This window comes from Pseudophryne corroboree, chromosome 7 (genome assembly GCF_028390025.1).
Source record: "Pseudophryne corroboree isolate aPseCor3 chromosome 7, aPseCor3.hap2, whole genome shotgun sequence".
Classification (NCBI taxonomy): Eukaryota; Metazoa; Chordata; class Amphibia; order Anura; family Myobatrachidae; genus Pseudophryne; species Pseudophryne corroboree.
Genome location: NC_086450.1, coordinates 52,253,666 through 52,268,087, shown reverse-complemented (window position 1 = coordinate 52,268,087; position 14,422 = coordinate 52,253,666).

Below are 14,422 nucleotides of genomic sequence, written 5' to 3'. Positions count from 1 at the left end.
CCCGTGGAGACGCACAACATGCAGCATAAATAATTCAGACAGGCGTCTGGCCGATGGCAGCCCAACCAGTGGAACAAAGTGCGCCATCTTCGAAAACCTGTCAACGACAACCCAGATGGCTGTCATCCCCGAGGATTTGGGCAAGTCCACAACAAAATCCATTGAAATGTGGGTCCATGGCTTAGATGGAATAGAGAGTGGATGTAATGGGCCAACAGGAACCCCTCTAGGAGTCTTATTTCGGGCACAGATGTCACATGCCCGAACCCACTGATCCACATCCTTAGCCACCGAGGGCCACCACACCGCCCTAGATAGCAACTCCCGAGTTCTGGCAATACCCGGGTGACCTGCCGACTTCTTGGCATGGAATTCCAGGAACACTCGCTGTCTTAACCTAGGAGGCACAAACAAAAAACCTACCGGAAGGTCTGGGGGAGCCTGCTCCTGTGCTCTAAGGACTAATGACAAGAGGTCCTGGGTAATGCCCACTTTAATACATGATGGGGACACAAAGGGCAATGGCTCCTCGGTGGTCTCCTGGATTGGAGCAAAACTCCGCGAGAGCGCATCAGCCTTGATGTTTTTTGACCCAGGGCGATATGTTATCAAAAAATTAAAGCGAGCAAAAAACAAAGCCCATCGTGTCTGCCTGGCATTGAGACGCTTCGCTGACTCTAAATATGCCAAATTCTTATGGTCGGTGAGAATTGAGACCACAAACTTAGCCCCCTCAAGCCAGTGTCTCCACTCCTCGAGTGCATCCTTAATAGCCAACAATTCCCGGTTACCCACGTCATAATTCATCTCGGCAGGCGAAAATTTACGGGAAAAGTAAGCACAGGGATGAAGGCGATTATCAGACACTCCCATCTGAGAGAGCACTGCCCCAATACCCATCTCAGAGGCATCCACCTCCACCACAAAAGGACGCTCTGGATCTGGGTGTCGCAGCACCTTGGCCGAGACAAATGCCCTTTTGAGACGGGCAAAAGCCGCTTTGGCCTCACGAGACCAGTGAGCAACATCCGCCCCTTTCTTAGTGAGTGCCACCAAGGGCGCCACTATAGACGAAAATCCAGCGATAAATCGTCTATAAAAATTTGCAAAGCCCAGGAAACGCTGAAGCGCCTTCAAACTAGTGGGCTGCACCCAATCCAGGACTGCCTGTACCTTGGAACCCTCCATTTGGAAACCTTCTGGGGAGATAATATATCCTAGAAATGCGATTTGCTGAACTTCAAATTCGCACTTCTCCAGCTTCGCCCCAAGCCGGTGGTCTCTGAGTTTCTGGAGGACTAAGCGTACATGCTTCCGATGTTCCTCCAGGGAATGGGAGAAGATTAGGATGTCATCTAAGTATACAACTAAGAATCTAACCAAATATTCCCTGAGCACATCGTTCATGAAATCCTGGAAGACTGCCGGGGCATTACAGAGCCCAAAAGGCATCACCAAATATTCATAATGCCCTGAGTGGGTATTAAAGGCAGTCTTCCATTCATCCCCCTCTCTTATTCGGATTAGATTGTACGCACCGCGTAGGTCAATCTTAGAAAAAATGGTGGCAGTACGAAGCTGGTCAAACAAGACCGAAATGAGAGGCAGTGGGTATGAGTTTTTAATCGTGATACGGTTCAATTCCCTGAAGTCGATGCAGGGTCGCAATGAACCGTCCTTTTTACCCACAAAGAAGAACCCCGACCCAACTGGAGACTGTGAAGGTCTGATAAATCCTTTAGCCAAGTTCTCCTGAATGTACTCTGCCATAGCCTGAGTCTCAGGACGTGACAGGGAGTACAACCTGCTCTTGGGAAGCTTAGCATTCGGCAACAAATCAATGGCACAGTCATAGGGGCGATGGGGAGGTAGTACCTCTGCAACTTTTTTGGAGAACACGTCCGCAAAATCTGCATAACACCCTGGCAATCCTGGCAAACTTAGCTGCGAGAGCCTGACTGGAAGGCTCAAGCAACTCCTGAAACAATCAGTACCCCAACTAAGAATCTCCCCAGAGACCCAGTCAAATTGAGGATTGTGGGCCCTTAACCAGGGTAACCCCAACACCAATGGGGCAAAAGTACAGACAGTCACATAAAAGGACAATTTTTCAGAGTGTGTGGCTCCAATAAACAAAGAAATCTGGCTAGTGCAAGAGGTAATTTTACCCTGGGATAATGGTTCCCCGTTTAACCCACAAATCTCAATTTCCGACGCCAAGGGTACTAAGGAAACAGAGTGTTTCAGGGCGAATTGGCGGTCCATTAAAACCCCGTCGGCCCCACTGTCCACAAAGGCCTCAGTCTTGACAGTTTGACCGAGGATCTTCAAGGTCACCGGAATGATAAAAGTCTTCTTGGGAAATTCTGACTTCTGGCCTGACAGGATATTTCCCATCACCCTCAGGCCCTGAAGTTTTCCGGCTTTTCTGGGCATGATACTACCACATGACCCTTATTCCCACAGTACAAACACAACCCCTGCTGTCTCCTCCGCGTCTTCTCACGCGAGGAGAGGCGGGTAGCCCCAATCTGCATAGGCTCCTCGGAAAATTCCTCAGAGTCTGAGGTTCCCTTGGGAAAGAAGGAAACCTCGGTCTCCCTTTCAAGCCTACGCTCTCTCAGCCGTCTATCCACCCGGATGGATAACTGCATGAGCTGATCCAAGCTATCAGGCAAGGGATATTGTACCAGTTGGTCTTTTATCTGGTTAGAAAGACCTCTTCGGTACTGGTGTCTCAGGGCTGGGTCATTCCACTGGGTATCATGGGCCAACCTCCGAAACTCCGTACAGTAAACCTCAACTGGCCTTCGCCCTTGCTTAAGGATCGAAATCTGAGCCTCGGCTGAGGCCGTCTTGTCAGGGTCATCATACAACATGCCCAGTGCCGTAAAAAAAGCATCAACACTTTTTAGCGACGGACAGTCAGGCTGCAACCCATATGCCCAGACCTGTGGGTCTCCTTGTAGCAAGGAAATCACTATGCCCACCCGCTGAATCTCTGACCCAGAAGACTGAGGCCTAAGCTGGAAATATAACTTGCAGCTCTCCTTGAAACAAAAGAACTGCGAGCGATCTCCAGAAAAACGATCCGGAAGATTTACTTTCGGCTCCTTAACCCCTGAAGGTGCTGCTGCTGTGGGAGCTCCGCCAGCGGCCTGGGAGGTGTGCATTTTAATGGACAAATCATTAAATTGACGAGTCAGGACCTGCACCTGATCGACCACCTGTTGCAACGTATTTTGAGGGGTATGCTCCATATTCCCACAAAATTTCAACAGGAATATTGGGCTGCTGAATATGTTATGCACACCAGTGCCTGCAGGAATGTACTGGTGTTTGAACTGTTATGCACACCAGTGCCTGCAGGAATGTACTGGTGTCTGAACAGAGAGGGATGCAAAACAAATGAACTCACAGACAGACTGGGAAATATGACATAACATACACAGAAGGTGATAGGGTAACAAAACCAACACAGAGTGAACAGAGAAGCCCAGAGGCTAAGAAACTGGGTGTCTCCCTAGTATTAGAAATGCTCAGATGGAAAAAGCAAGATGTTGTGTTTTAATACGTAGAGAACCCGAAATGCTGTTGCTAAGGGCAACAGCAAAACCCTAAAGGGTTACCAACGGGTGTGGCAGTAAACTCCTTGGTCAGAAATGGAATAATAGACACAAGGAGAGTCTCCACAATCCTAATTCTCACTTGCAGGGCCCAGGTTCAGCTTACTGCCACTAAACTGACACATGGACGCCCTGCACAGTGAGAGAGGATTAAGCAGGCAGGTCTGAAAGTACAGCCACAAACCTGCTGGGTTCACAGAATGGCAAAAGAACCTCAGCAGGCTAAACGACTGACTCCAGTCTTACTGCTAGGTCTGGATTGGCAGAGTGTAGTACCAAATCCCCAGGCCTATTTGCAGTAAGCAACAACAAATACAAAGCTACACAGTACTGGCTAACTTTCAGGAACTGACTAACCAACAAAGATTCAGCAGCATCTGCTTAACCTGAGAAGAGGCCTTATAAAGCAGGTGCTGTCCACGCCCCCCTCAGACCTCACAGACTGTGAGCACAAAAACCAGCACCGGATCCCCTGCCTATAACCACTGCACAGCAAAAGACCCGAACCGGAGTATCAGCTGCGCTCAGGTTACTCCGCTAGCACTTGTCTCCCGGTTGCCATGACGACGTGGCAGCACAGGGCAGGAGACCCTAACACTCAATTCCAGAACGTTTATGTGAAGACAGGATTCCTGACTTGACCATATTCCTTGGAAGCTTTTTCCCTGTGTGACTGCTCCCCAGCCTCGGAGACTTGCATCCGTGGTTACTAGGACCCAGTCCTGAATCCCGAACCTGCGCCCCTCTAATAGGTGAGAACTGTGTAGCCACCACAGGAGCGAAATCCTGGCTTTGGGGGACAGGATTATCTTCAAGTGCATGTGTAGGTGGGATCCGGACCACTTGTGCAACAGGTCCCACTGGAATACTCTGGCATGGAATCGGCCAAACTGTATGGCCTCGTAGGCCGCTACCATCTTTCCCAACAACCGAATGCATTGATGAATCAACACTCTTGTTGGTTTCAAAATCTGTTTGACCATTCTCTGGATTTCCAGAGCCCTCTGTATTTCTGTGTCCAGTATTATCCCCAGAAAGGACAATCTTGTCGTTGGTTCCAACTGCGACTTTGGAAAATTCATGATCCAACCGTGTTGTTAGAGTACTGACAGGGAGAGTGCAATGTTCTGCACCAACCATTCCCTGGATCTCGCTTTTATCAGGAGATCGTCCAGGTAAGTAATTATATTGACTCCTTGTTGTCGAAGGAGGACCATCATCTCTGCAATCACCTTGGTGAGTACCCTCGGTGCCGTGGAGAGTCCGAACGGCAACGTCTGGAACTGGTAATGGCAACCCTGTACTGCGAATCTCAGATAAGCTTGATGAGGATAAATGGGAACATGCAAGTAAGCATCTTTTATGTCTACTGACACCATGAAGTCCCCTTCCTCCAGACTGGAATTCACTGCCCTCAAAGATTCCATCTTGAACTTGAATTTTATCAGGTAGAGATTCAGAGATTTCAGGTTTAAAATTGGTCTGACTGAGCTGTCCGGCTTCGGAACTACGAAGAGGCTTGAATAAAAACCTTCTCCCTGTTGTGACAAGGGTACCAGGACAATGACTTGATCCTGACATAATTTTGGAATTGCAGCTGTTACTACTTCTCTGTCCGGAAGAGAAGCTGGCAAGGTCGATATGAAAAATCAGCATGGGGGGACGTCTTGAAACTCCAGTTTGTATCCATGGGACACTATTTGCAAGACCCATGGGTCCAGGCCAGGTTGAACCCAGAGCTGACTGAAAAGTTTTAGACGTGCTCCCACCCGAGCGGACTCCCGCACGGGAGCCCCAGCGTCATGCTGCAGATTTGGCAGAAGCAGGGGTTGATTTCTGCTCCTGCGTTCCTGGAGACGCTGTGGACTTTTTTCCTCTTCCCCTCCCTCTACCTGCAAAGAAAGGGGAACCTTTACCCTTTTTGTATTTGTTGGACCGAAAGGACTGCATCTGAGTGATGTTTTTTTTTTGCCGGCGCAGGAGCATAAGGCGAGAATGTCAACTTACCTGCGGTAGCCGCAGAGACTAAAGCATCCAGCCCATCTCCAAACAAGGCCTCACCTTTATACGGGAGAGCCTCAATATTTCTTTTGAAATCTGCGTCAGCATTCCATTGGCGAATCCACAACGCCCTCTGAGCTGAGACTGCCATGGTAGCGGCTTTTGAACCCAAGAGCCCAATATCTTTCATGGCTATTAGTATGTATGCAGCAGCGTCTTTAATATGACCTAACGTTAGGAGTATCTCGTCTCTATCGTGTCAATTTCAGATGACAAGTTGATAGCACTACTCACCCACGCACAAGCAATGGTGGGCCTGAGTAGCGTACCATTTGCCACATAAATAGATTTTAACGTAGTCTCCAACTTGCGGTCTGCCGGCTCCTTTAGTGAAGCCGTCCCAGGTACAGGGAGAATCATCTTTTTAGTTAAACGTGACAGGGCACTGTCTAGAACGGGGGGTGACTCCCACCTTTTCCTGTCCTCTGCCGGGAAAGGATAAGCAACCTGAATTCTTTCGGGAATCTGAAACTTCTTTTCAGGGTTTGCCCAAACTACCTCAAAGAGAGTATTTAGCTCGTGAGAAGGAGGGAAAGTTACATTAATTTTCTTTTCCTTATAAAAATAAGCCTTCTCCTGAGGTAAAGGAGGGGCTTCCGTAACTTCCAAGACTTCCTTTATAGCAACAATCAAGTATTGAATGCTTTTTGCCAATTTAGGATCTATTCCCCTGGAATCACTAGTGTCGACACAGGAATCAGAGTCCGTGTCAGTATCAGTTTGTACTATTTGTGCAAATGGTCTCTTATGTGACCCAGAGGGGTCGCCTGTGGATGAAAAGGCAGAACTATGAAATATCACATCCTCCACTGATTTTCTCCAGTTTTCTGCATGAGACTCAGACTTATCCAATCTCTTACTGATATGATTCACACTATCACGTAATTCTTTCACCCATTCAGGCTCGTGGTGTGCCGGCAGCGCCACCACATTACAACTCTGTGTCCCTAAAATGGCTCCCTCAGGGGAAGAGCTCCCTGCCTCAGACATGTCACACACGTGCACAACCACCCCACAGACACTCCGGGACTTATAGGGGACAGACCCACAGTAAAATCTGTCAGAAGGACACAGAAAGGATTTGCCAGCTCACAACCCAGCGCTAGTGATAAAAACCCTGTGTAACACAAAAATGCACACAGACCTGTAGCACTTTTATAATGATAAATTCACATTACAGCACCAATTTATATTGTATCCCCCCCCCCCCCCCCCCTCCCGTTTTGCACCCTGATACTTGTTCAGAAGTGGAGGAGGACCAGCATTCTTCTCTGCAGCCTGCATGGAGAGAAAGTGGCGCTGAGCAGTGTGCTGGCTCAATGAGGAGGAAGCCCCGACCCTGTAATGGCGCGTTTCCCTTCAGCAATTTTAATACTAATTTTTATATTGGCGGGGGTAGGACTGTGCCTCAGCAACTTATGTCCCCTTATTAGCCAGTTTTGATTATGTTTCATGCTGCCCAGGGCGCCCTGCTGTGCCTGTGTTGAAGGGTAGCATGGCGTGCAGCGTTCCCGCCCGCTGCACGGTACCTTTTAGCCGCCACGATGACTGAAGATCCTCTTCTGTACACTCACCTGTCTTCTGACTTCTGGCTCTGTAAGGGGGGTGACGGCGGGCTGTGGGAGTGAGCGCATAGCTGCAGCTAGTGTTCAGTACCCTTCAGGAGCTAATGGTGTCCTGTCAGCCAGAAGTTGGTTCCTACTTCTGCCCCCTAAGTACCACGAAGCAGGGAGACTGTTGCCAGCAGTCCTCCCTGAAAATAAAAAACCTAATATAAAGTCTTTCAGAGAAACTCAGTAGAGCTCCCCTGGAGTGCATCCAGTCTGCCTGGGCACATTTTCTAAACTGAGGTCTGGAGGAGGGGCATAGAGGGAGGAGCCAGTTCACACCCTTGAAAAGTCTTAAAGTGCCCATGGCTCCTGCGGAACCGTCTATACCCCATGGTACTGAAGTGGACCCCAGCATCCTCTAGGACGTATGAGAAAAAGACAGTAAGCAACTAAAAGGGGCATGGTCCAAAAAATTTGGCTACAATTCTACAACATGGTCAGAGATGATCTCCACTAGACATCCATGGAGTCAGAATACCTCCTTCTTGAATAGCTGAACTTACATGGGTGCAGAGGGTAAACTTTATAAATGGATGGATTAGGTGATTTTGGAGAAAAATATCAAGAACCCAAATGGTGGCATATTTGTTGGCCAGTGCCAGTTCTGTAGTAAAATTCATAGAGACAGAAGTCCATAGGACATGTGGCACAAACAGGTGAAGAGGTGACGGAGTTGCCTAGCGTAAGTCAAACGATTTTACGTTGGGCACACTTTGGACATGCAACCACAAACTCATGTTCATCTCAAGATAATGTAAGTCACCAATAATTTGTTTGGATGAACTCTAGAATCTTTGAACTCCAGCATGGCTTGCGGAAGGTATGAGCCCAAAGTAATAATTTCTTATGTAGGTTTTCAGATACAACAGTTTTACCCACAGAGGAGAAGGTACCAAGAGCGGTAAATGCAATAGCCAGCAGATTGATAAGAACCGAAAGTGAAGTTGCCCATCTGTCACTCATTGAGACAGTATTGCCTCCATTCCTACTGATGAGGCATCCACCTATAGCAAGAATGGTCTTTGAAGTATTAGGCGATGGAGTACTGGGAATGTGACAAAAGCTTGCTCAAACTACTGGAAAGCTGGCTGTGCCTCCACTGACCAGCAAGGAGGATTAGTGCCTTTCTGAGTCAGTGCTGTGATGGGAGTGGCAACAGTGGAGCAGCTCTGCATAATCCTGGTTGATGATAGCCTACACCTTCTTGGGGTCCATTTACAGACCCTTACTGGATGCTGAAGTACCTCCTTGACATGCAGGTGGTGTGACTTAAGATCTGTGGAGAAGATAAGAATATCATTGATATAAACAACTACATAGGAGTAGAGCAAATCATGGAAGATTTTATTCACAAAGTTCTGAAATATCATGGGAACATTGCACAAACCGAAGGGCCTGAAAAGGTACTGATAATGCCCATCTTGAGTGTTGAAGGCTGTTTTCCACTCATCTCCTGGTCAAATTTGGATCAGACTATACGCTCCTCAGAGATCCAATTTGGTGAATATGGTAGCCCTCTTAATTCTGTAAAACAACTCTGAAATGAATGGCAAAAGATAATTTTTCACAGTAATTTTATTGAGACCTCGATAATTGGTACAGAGGTGAAGACTGATGTCTTTTTTCTTAACAAAGGGTGTCATGACTGTGGTTTTGTGAACCCGGTGTTAGTGAAGTCGGTGCGGGCAACTGGAGGACTATGTGAATATTAGGCTGGTCTGTAGGAATCAGTGAGAAGAAGGAGCAATCCCTGACCGGGGATCGAACCCGGGCCTCGGCAGAGGAAGCCGTAACCTGCCCACTGGATCACCAGGGACTTTGATAGCAGGATGATGAATGTATAGGTGAGACTGTACTGGATATAGTGTCACAGGAGTAGGTGCTTATGTACTCAAGGTTACTGGCAAGATAGTAAGACGGACTGGTTACTGGTGAGCAGTGGCGGAACAAGCGAGCGGTGGGCCCAGGTGCGAGAAAATGCTTTGGGCCCCCCCCCCCCAACATATCCCCACACACACACATCCCATCCAAGTCCACCCCCTCACCCCTGGAGAGGATCTGGTGAGGGGGACCTGCTCAGGGCCAGAGAAATGGATACCTAGCAACAGTGCCGTAACTAGACATTTTAGCACTGTGTGCAAGAAACGGCATCGGAGCCCCACCCCTGCATGTAAAACAGGGGCAGTGCGCGCCGTAGGCGCGCGCAAAAATACATAGTGGCGTGGCTTCGTGAGGAAGGGGTGTGGCCACAAAATAATACCAATTCATAAAACGGTGCACAGTAGTCTCCATTATTCAAATTACGTCGCACAGTAGCACCACTACACCAGGTAGAGACCCTTTTACACCTTACAGCGGACAGATTCCTCTTTTTACACATTACAGCAGACAGCGTGCACTTTTTACACATAACGGCAGACCGCGTGCCCTTTTTACACATAACGGCAGAGAGCGTCCCCCTTTTTACACATAACGGCAGAGAGCGTGCCCTTTTACACATAACGGCAGACCGCGTGCCCTTGTTACACATAGCGGCAGACAGCGTACGCTTTTTACACATAACGGCAGACAGCGTGCCCTTGTTACACATAACGGCAGACAGCGTACACTTTTTACACATAACGGCAGACCGCGTGCCCTTGTTACACATAGCGGAAGACAGCGTCCCCTTTTTACACATAACGGCAGACAGCATCCCCATTTTTACACATTGCGGCAGGCAGATTACCCCTTTGTACACATAGCGGCAGGCAGATTACCCCTTTGTACACATTGCGGCAGGCTGAGTCCCCTTTTTACACATTACGTCAGGCAGTCCCCCCTTTTTACACATTGCGGCAGCCAGATTACCCCTTTTTACACATTGCGGCAGGCTGATTCCCCCTTTTTACACATAGCGGCAGGCAGTCCCCCACTTTTACACATAGCGGCAGGCATTCCCCCCTTTTTACACATTGCGGCAGGCATTCCCCCCTTTTTATACATTGCGGCAGGCATTCCCCCCTTTTTATACATTGCGGCAGGCAGGCCCAAGAAAGAAAGAAAGTAAAAAAAAGAAAGAAAGAAAAAGAGAAAAAGAAAGAAAGAAGAATTATACTTACCCTCTCCGCCGGCTCAGGCTCCTCGGTGCAGCGTCTGACGATTCCCGGGCTGTAGAGAAGGAGGAGGGAGGTGAAGGAGAGAGCCGCAGCAGCGCTTTGTTACTGGTGGAGGCGCTGCTGCTGCTGCTCCTCTGCTTCCCTATAGGCTGTTCTCGGAAGACAGCCTATAGGGAAGCAGAGGAGCAGTAGCAGCAGCGCCTCCACCAGTAACAAAGCGCTGCTGCGGCTCCCTCCTCCGGCTCCCTCCTCCTTCCCCCGTCCGTGCCGCTGGCCCGCTGCTCCTCTCCTCTCCTCTCAGGGCGGCTGTGCGCTGCGGGCAGCGGTTGCCTGCAGCGCACAGCGGCATGTAATGAGTCAGTTTGACTCATTACATGCTTGGGCCCCTGGACAGAGGCGGGCCCCAGTGCAGTGCACTGCCGGTAGTTCCGCCTCTGCTGGTGAGACTGGGATGCAACTGTAATGCGGACTGGTACCGGATATAACTGGAAACGCAACTGAAAGTAGAACAATGACTGTGGCTATAACTCTAGTACGAGGCTGAAGAACCCTGCGGCTGTGACGGTAGAATACTACAGCTGTAATTTTCAGTTGAGACTGTGGAATACTGCGACTGTACCTTTAAGAGGAAACACTGCAACTGTGCCTTTAAGTTGAGACTGTGGAATACAGTACTGTGCCTTTAAGATGAAACACTGCAGCTGTGTCTTTAAGTTGAGACTGTGGAATACTGTACTGTGCCTTTAAGATGAAACACTGCAACTGTGCCTTTAAGTTGAGACTGTGGAATACTGTACTGTGCCTTTAAGATAAAACACTGCAGCTGTGTCTTTAAGTTGAGACTGTGGAATACTGTACTGTGCCTTTAAGATGAAACACTGCAACTGTGCCTTTAAGTTGAGACTCGTGGAAATACTGGATATCAATGGCAACACAAATGTAATCCAAACTGGGTAACAAAGGAACAGAGGCCCTCATTCCGAGTTGTTCGCAGCAGTTCATCGCATCGCAAACGGCAAAAATCCGCAAACTGCGCATGCGCGAATGCTGAACTGCGCGTGCGCAAAGAGAGCGATACGACGCTTGTGCAAAATTACTAACTGAAAATCTGCTCGTACTACACCACCGAAAACAGGGAGTGACGGAGGCGTGACAGAGGCTCGGCTTCGCTATCTAACGAAATGGGCGTGAAAGTGGGCGGCTAGTGTGGGAGTATGCAACCAGCAGTAGGCGTGTTTTGAGCAGAAATGCGTATCCGATGGTAAAATGTACACAACAAATGTTCGCTATCTTGTCGCAGCCGAGAAGTAATAGGTCCTACACACTGGCCGATTTTCAGAAAGATATGAACGATCTCGTTCATAAATGAACGAGAACTCGTTCACTCGTTCATATCTTTCAGTGTGGAAACTCCAGCGATGAACGATGCGCGGCCCCGCGCTCGTTCATCGCTGGTCTCCCGTCGGCTGTGCATGCAGGCCAATATGGACGATCTCGTCCATATTTGCCTGCACATCAATGCAGCCGCGTGACGGGGGGAGTGAAGAAACTTCACTCCCCCCGTCACTGCCCCCCCGCCGCCGGGTCGCTCGTCGGCCGTATCGGCCGTCGGGCACCTCGGCGGCGCATCGGGAAATGAGTAGGGCCCTTAAGTCTGCAGTTACTCTGCACTTGCGAAGTACTGTTACAAGTGTGTCTGCCCTAATTAGCAATTATTTAGCAAATGAATTCACCTGTTGTCCAATTACTTAGCAAATACTGCTCTGCCAAAATACTACAAACAGCAATTGTCTGGACACATAACTTTTTTATTGTTAGCACCTATAAATCTGACACGCTACCAAATAATGCATTATTTATTTTAATTGAAAAAATAAACATTGATGTTAAATGCATGTTATAATTATTTCTTTAATACTAGCAAATGCAATCAAGTGTGAATAAACCAACTTATAAACTACATCAGCTAAATCTTATCGACATAGACATATTCCTTTGTACATACCAAATAACATGAACAACATAATGCAGGCTACACTTAATGTTACTTAATAATTTAAAAAAAAAATTTGGTGGGAATATGTGTCCATATGTAATATTATGTCATGTTGCCCCTAGTAACCCAAGGTCCTATTTTCAAATTTAAATTTATATGCCCAGTTAATTGTTGTGCAAGGCATACCTGTTTAAAATTATAATATGCAATGTTTGTATGAATATTCTGATTGTTCCCTTGTTCCACAAATGTCTATATGCCATGCTAAAGTTTACAGGGCTAAGTTTTCCATAGTGCATAACCTTTAATAAAACACACAAACAATTTTGTAATCAATATTTTTTCACTTCAAAAAATATATTAAATCAGAAACACAACATGGCTACAGATGAGCATCACATACAAAGATGGACATAGCAACAAGCAGATGCCACTGACAAAATTCACATAGCAGAACCCAGTACTATGGTAACACCATCTTCTGACAAAATATGATGTTTAATATTTAATAAGTATATGATGTGAACCCCCAGCCAGACGAAACTTTTAGGGGAACTGAGCTCAATTCTGGAACCAACACACAAACACAACCATCCACAGCACGCTAGGAAGAGGAAGATGGCTCAGGTGTACACGAAAATAACTCACAGGCTACAATTTAAATAATCACAAATATACCCTTTCACTTTGAGGGAGTTGTACATTCTGGCCACACAAGCCAAAAATATAAAAAAACATTGAGGCAACATGTAAAAATAAGAATTTACTCACCGGTAATTCTGTTTCTCGTAGTCCGTAGTGGATGCTGGGAACTCCGTAAGGACCATGGGGAATAGCGGGCTCCGAAGGAGGCTGGGCACTCTAGAAAGATCTTAGACTACCTGGTGTGCACTGGCTCCTCCCACTATGACCCTCCTCCAAGCCTCAGTTAGGTACTGTGCCCGGACGAGCGTACACAATAAGGAAGGATTTTGAATCCCGGGTAAGACTCATACCAGCCACACCAATCACACCGTACAACTCGTGATATGAAACACAGTTAACAGTATGAAACAATAGAGCCTCTCAACAGATGGCTCAACAATAACCCGATTTAGTTAACAATAACTATGTACAAGTATTGCAGATAAACCGCACTTGGGATGGGCGCCCAGCATCCACTACGGACTACGAGAAACAGAATTACCGGTGAGTAAATTCTTATTTTCTCTATCGTCCTAGTGGATGCTGGGAACTCCGTAAGGACCATGGGGATTATACCAAAGCTCCCAAACGGGCGGGAGAGTGCGGATGACTCTGCAGCACTGAATGAGAGAACTCCAGGTCCTCCTCAGCCAGGGTATCAAATTTGTAGAATTTTGCAAACGTGTTTGCCCCTGACCAAGTAGCTGCTCGGCAAAGTTGTAAAGCCGAGACCACTCGGGCAGCCGCCCAAGATGAGCCCACCTTCCTTGTGGAATGGGCATTGACAGATTTTGGCTGTGGCAGGCCTGCCACAGTATGTGCAAGCTGAATTGTACTACAAATCCAACGAGCAATAGTCTGCTTAGAAGCAGGAGCACCCAGCTTGTTAGGTGCATATAGGATAAACAGCGAGTCAGATTTTCTGACTCTAGCCGTTCTGGAAACATATATTTTCAGTGCCCTGACAACGTCTAGCAACTTGGAGTCCTCCAAGTCCCTAGTAGCCTAGGCACCACAATAGGCTGGTTCAGGTGAAACGCTGACACCACCTTTGGGAGAAACTGGGGACGAGTCCTCAATTCTGCCCTATCCATATGGAAAATCAAATAAGGGCTTTTACAAGACAAAGCCGCCAACTTTGATACTCGCCTGGCAGAAGCCAAGGCCAATAACATAACCACCTTGCACGTGAGATATTTCAGATCCACGATTTTTAGTGGTTCAAACCAATGTGATTTTAAGAAACTCAACACCACGTTGAGATCCCAAGGTGCCACAGGAGGCACAAACGGGGGCTGACTCTGCAGCACTCCTTTTATAAATGTCTGAACTTCAGGTACTGAAGCT